This window comes from Taudactylus pleione, unplaced genomic scaffold (assembly GCF_031769625.1).
Source record: "Taudactylus pleione unplaced genomic scaffold, aTauple2 ptg000087l, whole genome shotgun sequence".
In the NCBI taxonomy this organism is placed as follows: domain Eukaryota; kingdom Metazoa; phylum Chordata; class Amphibia; order Anura; family Myobatrachidae; genus Taudactylus; species Taudactylus pleione.
The window spans coordinates 3,297,987-3,307,120 of NW_028284489.1; positions in this window are offsets into that span (position 1 = coordinate 3,297,987).

Consider the following 9,134-nt stretch of genomic DNA (forward strand, 5'->3'; position numbering starts at 1 on the left):
TGGTCTAAGTAGACCGCAAGCTGATTACTGTAAAAAAAAGAAAAAAAAATTAAACATTTTTTTTTTTTCCTTACCTGAATCCAGGGACCGGTGATCGAGCCTCCGGTGATGGCTCCTCTCCGGTCAGCTGGTCTCCCATAGTGCACTGGGGCCCGGTCATCAGGTGATCGGGTCCCAGTGCAGTATGGGAGATCACCTGATCGGGAAGCCCGGAGAAGATCACCGGAGGCCAGGAGGATGCAGGTAAGTGTAATGAAGGGAGGGGGGGTCGCGGGGAGGGGGAGGGGGGGTCGCGGGGGTCCGCGATCGCGGGGGCGGGGCTTAGCGCCGGGGGCGGGGCTTAGCGTCGGTTGGGGGTAGTAGCGGTGGTCGGTCGGCGCATGCGCGGGCTCTTAGTCGCGGTATTTTTTCCGAAAATACCGCGACTACAGTGCGGATGGGATCCGCAGGGACAGAGCTTTATCGCAAGCTCTGTCCCTGCAAGGGATTTATAGTAAATCCCTGTGATATTGCCTGAATTCGCAATGCGAATTCACTCGGTAATATCACACTACAATCCGCATTCAATATGCGGATTGTAGTAAATAGAGCCCTTAATCTCACCACCAATGTTGATGACCAGCAATGTTTAGCACAAAAAAGCTGCAGTGGGAGAATGGCCTCTGTGTATTACACTCCCCATATGTTGACAAATTGTCCCCACCTGAATACAATGTAGCAGCGGACCTGGAAGAAACACATCCACGGCCTAATGTAATGTGGAGGGAGACTTAGCTTATGCTGTGAGCAGAGATGCACAGTTCAGAGTCTAAGGTATCTAACCAATCACACGTTAAATGTCCAGCAGCCGATATTAATGTCCAAAACAGATCTTAATACATTTCTCTGTTATGTATATCCAACAGTTTCATCATAAGATGTCATGTCTGCTCACATCTCACTATTTAAGTGTCAATTCTATGCCAGAAACTTGAGACCAATCAGTGGCATTTATTGTCTATAGACATTGTTTCTACTTATTTTATTATTTTATTATCTATAAGTGATTTTTTCATGTTATATTAAACAAAATTTGTTTTATTCTATATGTGCTCCCTTGTTCTGTATTTTACTAGTTTTGTATAGCTATATAAGTGTTCTTAGCACTTTAAGTGGGAGCTGCATTACAGCTGTTAATTAACCATATTTTAATTGTGTTCACTTTGCGCCTGATATATACATAGGTTACCTTGTATTTGTTTTGTAGTTAGTAAAGACACTTTTTTTCTTGTTTAAAAAGTTTTGCAATACATGTAATGGGGCAAAGAATAATGTCTGGAATTGTTTAGCAGCTGCTCCATGCAGGAAGAAGTCTACTTCAAAAAGGACTCGTTCACGTATGTGCTAACATACAAATGTGGATGAAAAATGTGCATTAGCATTCAACTGGAAAACAACCATACATTAATGAGCATAGTATCCTAACATTTAACCACATAACTGTTTATAAATGTAATGTGGGCCCAAACGGCAAAAAATGCAGTTGAAAAATAACGGTCTAACATTCCCCCCACCCTCAACAAATTATACTATAAAATATGAATACAAATCCTTACCTTTTTATAGGTCCTTCACATCCACATCCACCAACACCTCAACTTGGCCTTCAGGAAGATGATGATGAGTAGGAAATTGTGTTAGTCACAGTTGACCCCGTTCTGCCTGTGGAAGATAACACACAAGCGGTTACAGACAACACTAATGGAATACACATCACCAGAGCCTACACCCACACATCAACGTGCCCCTTCTTGGATGAGCTCGCTTTGTCCCTTTATAGTTTTAGAAATAAGTCTGTGTTCTTTATGGTAAAACAAACAGAACAAATGAATGCCATCAGTCATCAGCTTAAATTGCTAGTGCTAACAGAGTGGTGGAGGGAACACAAAATAGATTTAAGGCTGCTTGACCTCACTCAGGCTATTCGTGCCCAGACCGAGACACTTCTTTCCCTCCAAAGAGACTTAGTAGGGCAGAGGGCCATAACTTCACTAAGTCCATCACCTAGCACTCCACCCCAGCGCAGTCTACACACATGTGGTGGTGCGGTGAGAGGCATAGTTAGAGGTGGAGTACGTTAAATGCCCAAGAAGTAATTTGATTATGTTACACTATGTTTAAAATGTGTTACTTTACTTTTTCTATTGCAAGTAAATTTGACTGGCATCATTTATGTTTTATTTAATGTTATTTTGAAGTTCAAACTTCGGTATTTATGTTTCCTAACAATTTTGAGTATTACATTTTGTTACAGTGCCCTAACTGTGGCAAAGGTTACATTTTGTCTCGGTATATTTTTTTGCCAAAGCATATTTGTACACTCTTTTGTTTTAGGGGGTTTGATAGCAATTTGTAAAAACTTACCAGACATTCATTGCCCACAATATATAGATAGATATAGCATTACATAGCATTTTCTACGGTTACAGCTCACTCCCCTGTATAATGTACAAACATTTTAGATTGATATTGTAGGCATAAAAACATTCACGTTCATACACATTTGGTAAAACACTTACATGAAAAATACTGCTAATCTCATTCCCACACTCTGTATTCACAAAAGCTCACTGATGGAATAGGGTCCGGATCCTTCACAACTGCTGCTATGTTCCCAAGGTCATCATTACTTTGCCCCAGGACCAGGTTATGGAGCATGCAACATGACTGGATGATGTCACACACACTTTACAGACATCGTAAAGTAGGATGCCAGCTGACCGGTCCAAACAACAAAACCTGCTCTTCAGCATCCCAAACTTACACTCCATTACTGAACGTGTATCAATTAGGGGTGTGCACCGGCCACTTTTCGTGTTTTGGTTTTGGATCTGGATCTTTCTTCGTGTTTTGGATCTGGATTGGTTTTGCCAAAGCCACCCTTCCGTGTTTTGGGTTCTGGGTTTTGTGTTTTGGATCTGTATTTTTTTTTAAAAAAGCATAAAAACAGCTAAAATCACAGAATGTGTTGGTTTTTCTGCTCCTATGCTATTATTAACCTCAATAACCTTAATTTCCACTAATTTCCAGTCTATTCTGAACACCTCACACCTCACAATAGTGTTTTTATGTCCAAAAGGTTGCACCGAGGTAGCTGGATGACTATGCTAAGCGACACGAGTGGGCGGCACAAACACGTGACCCATCTAGGCGTGATACTGCAGTGGCAGACAGGATGGCAGTTTGAAAAACTAGGCCCCAAACTGTACATAATGCAAAGAAAAAAAAGAGGTGCAAGATGGAATTGTCCTTGGGCCCTCCCAACCACCCTTATGTTGTATAAACAGGACATGCACACTTTAACAAAGCAATCATTTCAGCGCCAGGGTCTGCCACACAACTGTGGCTGAAATGATTGGTTCGTCTGGGCCCCCACAAAACAAGCTGGCAATTAATCTGTCCCTGCACAAACTGGATCTATGGAGGCAAGATGTCGTCCTCATCCTCCTCATCCACCGATTCCTCACCCTCTTCAGTGTTGTGTACGTCCTCATCCTCACAGAGTATTAACTCGTCCCCACTGGAATCCACCACCACAGGTCCCTCTGTACGTTCTGGAGGCTGGTCTCCCTGGAAGAGATGATAATTCATTTTTATGAACATCATCTTCTACATAATTTGTGGAAGCAACCTCCTACGCCTTTCGCTGACAAGGTTCCCGGCTGCACTAAACACTCTTTCGGAGTACACACTGGAGGGGGGCAACTCAGGTAAAATAGAGCCAGTTTGTACAGGGGCCTCCAAATTGCCTCTTTTTCCTGCCAGTACAGGTATGGACTGTCTGACATGCCTACTTGGATGCTGTCACCGATGTAATCCTCCACCATTCTGTCAATGGTGACAGTATCATATGTAGTGACAGTAGACATGTCAGAAATTGTTGCCAGGTCCTTCAGTCCGGACCAAATGTCCAAACTTGGTCCTGCCTGCCCTGCATCACCGCCAGCGGGTTGCTTAGGATAGCTAAGTTTTTTCCTGGCAGCCCCAGTTGCGGGAGAAAATGAAGAAGGAGCTGTTGACGTGTCACGTTCCACTTCAGTTGACCGTGTGTTCACCAGCAGGTCTTTGCACCTCTGCAGGCTTGTGTCGGCCGGAAAGAGAGACACCACATAGGCTTTAAACCTAGGTTCGAGCACGGTGGCCAAAATGTAGTGGTCTGATTTCAACAGATTGACCACCCTGGAATCCTGGCAAAGCGAATGAAGGGCTTCATCCACAAGTCCCACATGCTGAGCGGAATCGTTCCGTCTTAGCTCCTCCTTCACTTTCTCCAGCTGCTTCTGCAAAAGCCTGATGAGGGGAATGATCTGACTCAAGCTGGCAGTGTTTGAACTGACTTCACGTGTGGCAAGTTTGAAGGGTTGGAGAACCTTGCACAACACGGAAATCATTCTCCACTGCGCTTGAGTCAGGTGCATACCCCCTCCTTTGCCTATGTCATAGGTGGATGTATAGGCTTGAATGGCCTTTTGCTGCTCCTCCATCCTCTGAAGCATATAGAGGGTTGAGTTCCACCGCGTCACAACCTCTTGCTTCAGGTGATGGCGGGGCAGGTTCAAGAGTGTTTGCTGGCGCTCCAGTCTTCGGCACGCAGTCGCTGAATAGCGAAAGTGGCCAGAAATTTTTCAGGCCACCCAAAGCGTCTCCTGCACGCCCCTGTCGCTTTTCAATACAATACCAATACAATATTGGTGGCGTTGTCAGATATCACAAATCCCCAGAAGAGTCTAAGTGGGGTAAGCCACTGGGCAACGATTTCCCTCAGTTTCTCTAACAGGTTGTCGACGGTGTGCCTCTTACTGAAACCGGTGATACACAGCATAGCCTGCCTTGGAATGAGCTGGCGTTTCTGAGATGCTGCGTGCTGGTGACGCTGCTGCTGTTGCTGCGTTAGGTGATACATCTACCCAGTGGGCTGTCACAGTCATATAGTCCTTAGTCTGCCCTGTTCCACTTGTCCACATGTCCGTGGTTAAGTGGACATTGGGTACAACGGCATTTTTCAGGACACTGAGGACACTTTTCTGACTTTTCTGTACAGTCTCGGTATCGCCTGCCTAGTGAAGTGGAATCTAGATGGGATTTGGAACCGGGTACACACTACCTCCATCAATTGTCTAAATCCCACTGCACTAATGGCGGATACCGGATGCACGTCTAACACCAACATAGCAGTCAAGGCCTCAGTTATACGTTATGCTTCAGGGTGACTGCTGTCGTACTTCATCCTCCTCGCTAAGGACTGTTGGAGGGTCAATTGTTCAGTAAAAGTAGTGGTGTTCCTACTTCCTCTCTGGGATGATGAACGACTCCCAGCAGCAGCAACAGCAGCAGCGGCAGCAGTAGGCGTAGCAATGCAGGATCCTCCGGACGAATCCCGGATAGGAGAGTCAGTCATGCCAGTGACATGGCCTGCAGGACTACTTCCGATCCTGACTAAGGAGGAAATTGACGAGGAGGGAGTTGACAGTGTGGTTTGCAGGTGCTTGGATACAACAGGACAACAGGATTTAGGTGTCCCTGGACTGCTTACGGTCTTAGCCAAAGTTTCTGAACTTGACAGTAACTTTTTATGAACTCGCTGCAGGTGCCGTATAAGGGAGGATGTTCCTAGGTTGTTAACGTCCCTACCCCTACTTATTCCACCTTTACATATGGTACATATGGCAAGACAGTTGTTGTCCGGATTTGGATAGAAATATTGCCAGACCAAAGAGGTGGAATGTTTGGTCTTCTGCCCAGGCATGACCGTGATGGGCTTTTTCATCCCACGGACAACAACTGTCTCCCCCGGAGCCTGATTTAAACAAACCACATCACCATCAGAATCCTCCTCGCCAACTTCCTCCTCAGCGCCAGCTACACCAGTATCCTCATCCTGTTGTGCTTCAACAGTGACATCTTCAATTTGCATATCAGCAAGTGGACTGTGGGTGCTCCTTTCAGCACTTGCAGGGGCGTGCAAATGGTGGAAAGAGCCACCTCTTCCCGTCCAGTGCTGGGAAGGTCAGGCATCGCAACTACCACCACACTTGGACTCTCCTTGGGGATTTGTGATATCTTCTTAGAACGCACAGTTCTTCGCTGTGCTTTTGCCAGCTTAACTCGTTTGATTTTATTAGTGGGAGGAGGGCTTCCATCGTCAAGTGAAGCTGAACCACTAGTCATGAACATAGGGAAAGACCTTAGCCATTCCTTGCCACTCCATGTCGTAAATGGCATATTGGCAAGTTTACGTTTCTCTTCAGATGATTTAAATGTTTTTTTCAAGGTCATTTTCCTGAACTTAGTCATCTGGGATTGTATGTGCCCTCTACTATGACATTGGGCATCGGCCTTGGCAGACGACGTTGATGGCATGTCATCGTCTATGTCATGACTAGTGGCAGCAGCTTCAGCACTAGGAGGAAGTGGTTCTTGATCTTTCCCTATTTTATTTTCATTGGAGAAAGTTTGGTCCTCCATTTATGTTATATTGATATATACGTGCGGCTAAGGCGCACACAAACACAGAAAATAATTTTTTATTTTTGTTGGAGACTAGTGCACTAAGTGTGTTAAACCACCCTTTAAGAAATGAGCCAGCTGGCCCTTTACTTATGGGACACAGGCGCACCTTTTGGCGCTGGTCCTTTGTTGATGCACGTGCACCCACAGTGCACACAATTCACAAACACAGAAAATATTTTTTATTTTGTTTGGAGTGTACTTTGGGGGTTACAGCACCCTTTAACGGACAAGCCAGCCAGCTCTTTACTTATGGGACACAGGCGCATGCTTGGCGCTGCTCCTTTGTTGATGCATGTGGAGCCACAGTGCACACAATTCACAAACACAGAAAATATTTTTTATTTTGTTTGGAGTGTACTTTGGGGGTTACAGCACCCTTTAACGGACAAGCCAGCCGGCCTTTTACTTATGGGACACAGGCGCACGCTTGACACTACTTTGTTGATGCACGTGCGGCTACTGCGCACACAATTCACAAACACAAAAAAAGATATTTTTTTATTTTGTTTGGAGTGCCCTTTGGGGGTTACAGCACCCTTTAGCGGTCAATCCAGCCGGCCCTTTACTTATGACACAGGCGCACGCTTGGCACTACTTTGTTGATGCACGTGCGTCTACTGCGCACACAATTCACAAACACAGAAAGTATTTTTTTATTTTGTTTGGAGTGTACTTTGGGGGTTACAGCACCCTTTAGCGGTCAATCCAGCCGGCCCTTTATTTATGGGACACAGGCGCACGCTTGGCACTACTTTGTTGATGCACGTGCGGCTACTGCGCACACAATTCACAAACACAGAAAATATTTTTTTATTTTGTTTGGAGTGTACTTTGGGGGTTACAGCACCCTTTAACGGACAAGCCAGCCAGCTCTTTACTTATGACACAGGCGCACGCTTGGCACTACTTTGTTGATGCACATGCGGCTACTGCGCACACAATTCACAAACAAAAAAATATTTTTTTCAATTTTGTTTGGAGTGCCCTTTGGGGGTTACAGCACCCTTTAATGGACAAGCCAACCGACCTTTTACTTATGGGACACAGGCGCACGCTTGGCACTACTTTGTTGATGCACGTGCGGCTACTGCGCACACAATTCACAAACACAGAAAATATTTTTTTATTTTGTTTGGAGTGTACTTTGGGGGTTACAGCACCCTTTAGCGGTCAATCCAGCCGGCCCTTTATTTATGGGACACAGGCGCACGCTTGGCACTACTTTGTTGAAGCACGTGCGGCTACTGCGCACACAATTCACAAACACAAAAAAATATATATTTTTATTTTGTTTGGAGTGCCCTTTGGGGGTTACAGCACCCTTTAACGGACAAGCCAGCCGGCCTTTTACTTATGGGACACAGGCGCACGCTTGGCGCTGCTCCTTTGTTGATGCACGTGCAGCCACAGTGCACACAATTCACAAACACAGAAAAAATATTTTTTGTTTTAGCACTTGGGGGGAGCACCCCTGACGGACAGAGCACCCCCTGGACAACACTACAGCACCCCTTTAGGACTGGGACACTGCACAGGACTTTGGAGTGGACACAGCCCCTATGGACAACTGACTGCACAACACAGTCCAGCCAGCCCCTATGGACTTTGAAGTAGTGGACACAGCCCCTATGGACAACAGCAGCACAGCGCAGCACAGCACAACACTACACTGCACTACACTACACTACAACACTACACTACACTACACAGCCCAGCCAGCCCTAACTCCCACCCTCCCTCTTTACTGTCCACAGCCGAGTGAGAAAATGGCACCGACGCGGGTACCTTATATAGGATCCAAAACCCGCGAGACCCGGAAGGCGGGATGATGATGTTTTGCCTCGATTTCAGATATTATAAAAATAAAAACATATGTAAGGGAGAAATGTGGAAACACAGTATCATTTACATTGGCATAGCATTACTATTTGCAATACTGACAATTTATGTGGACATTAAACAAGCGACCAGAAGCATATTCAAACATATGTTCAAATTAGCAGCGGTTCAAATTACAATTAAAACAAAATAGTGTGCGATAGCCAGTAAGCACATGGTTGTTTATAACTGTTCAGTCAGAGGAAAAACCTGGTACAGCTAAAATTAACTAAATGGGGTACAGGCAAAGCATCATACCAACTAGCCAGCCCTCCGGCATGTGTCCTTCTTCAAACCTCTCCCACAGGGCTGACTGATGCATGATATAGGCATCATGGCAAGACCCTGGGTAATCTGCAAACACACTGAGAATTTTGAGGTTAGCATCGCAAACCACCTGCACAATGAGAGAGTGGTAGCCATGTCTATTTCCATAGACATACCCCCTCAAGTGCGGTGATCTGATCCCAATGTGGGTGCAGTCTCTGGCTCCCAGCACATTATAGAAAGCTACCTTCAGGTCCTACCACTCGGACTCACAACAGGGGAATGAGATATATGTTTGCCACAACTTCTACATGGCAGAGAACACTTGAGATAAAGAGAAAGTGGCTTGTGTAATCCCAGCAGGATACACATTAATTTATGCAGCCCAGGTACTGCATAGTTTCTACCAGCCAAAGGCTCCAAATCATCTCTCACCTGCT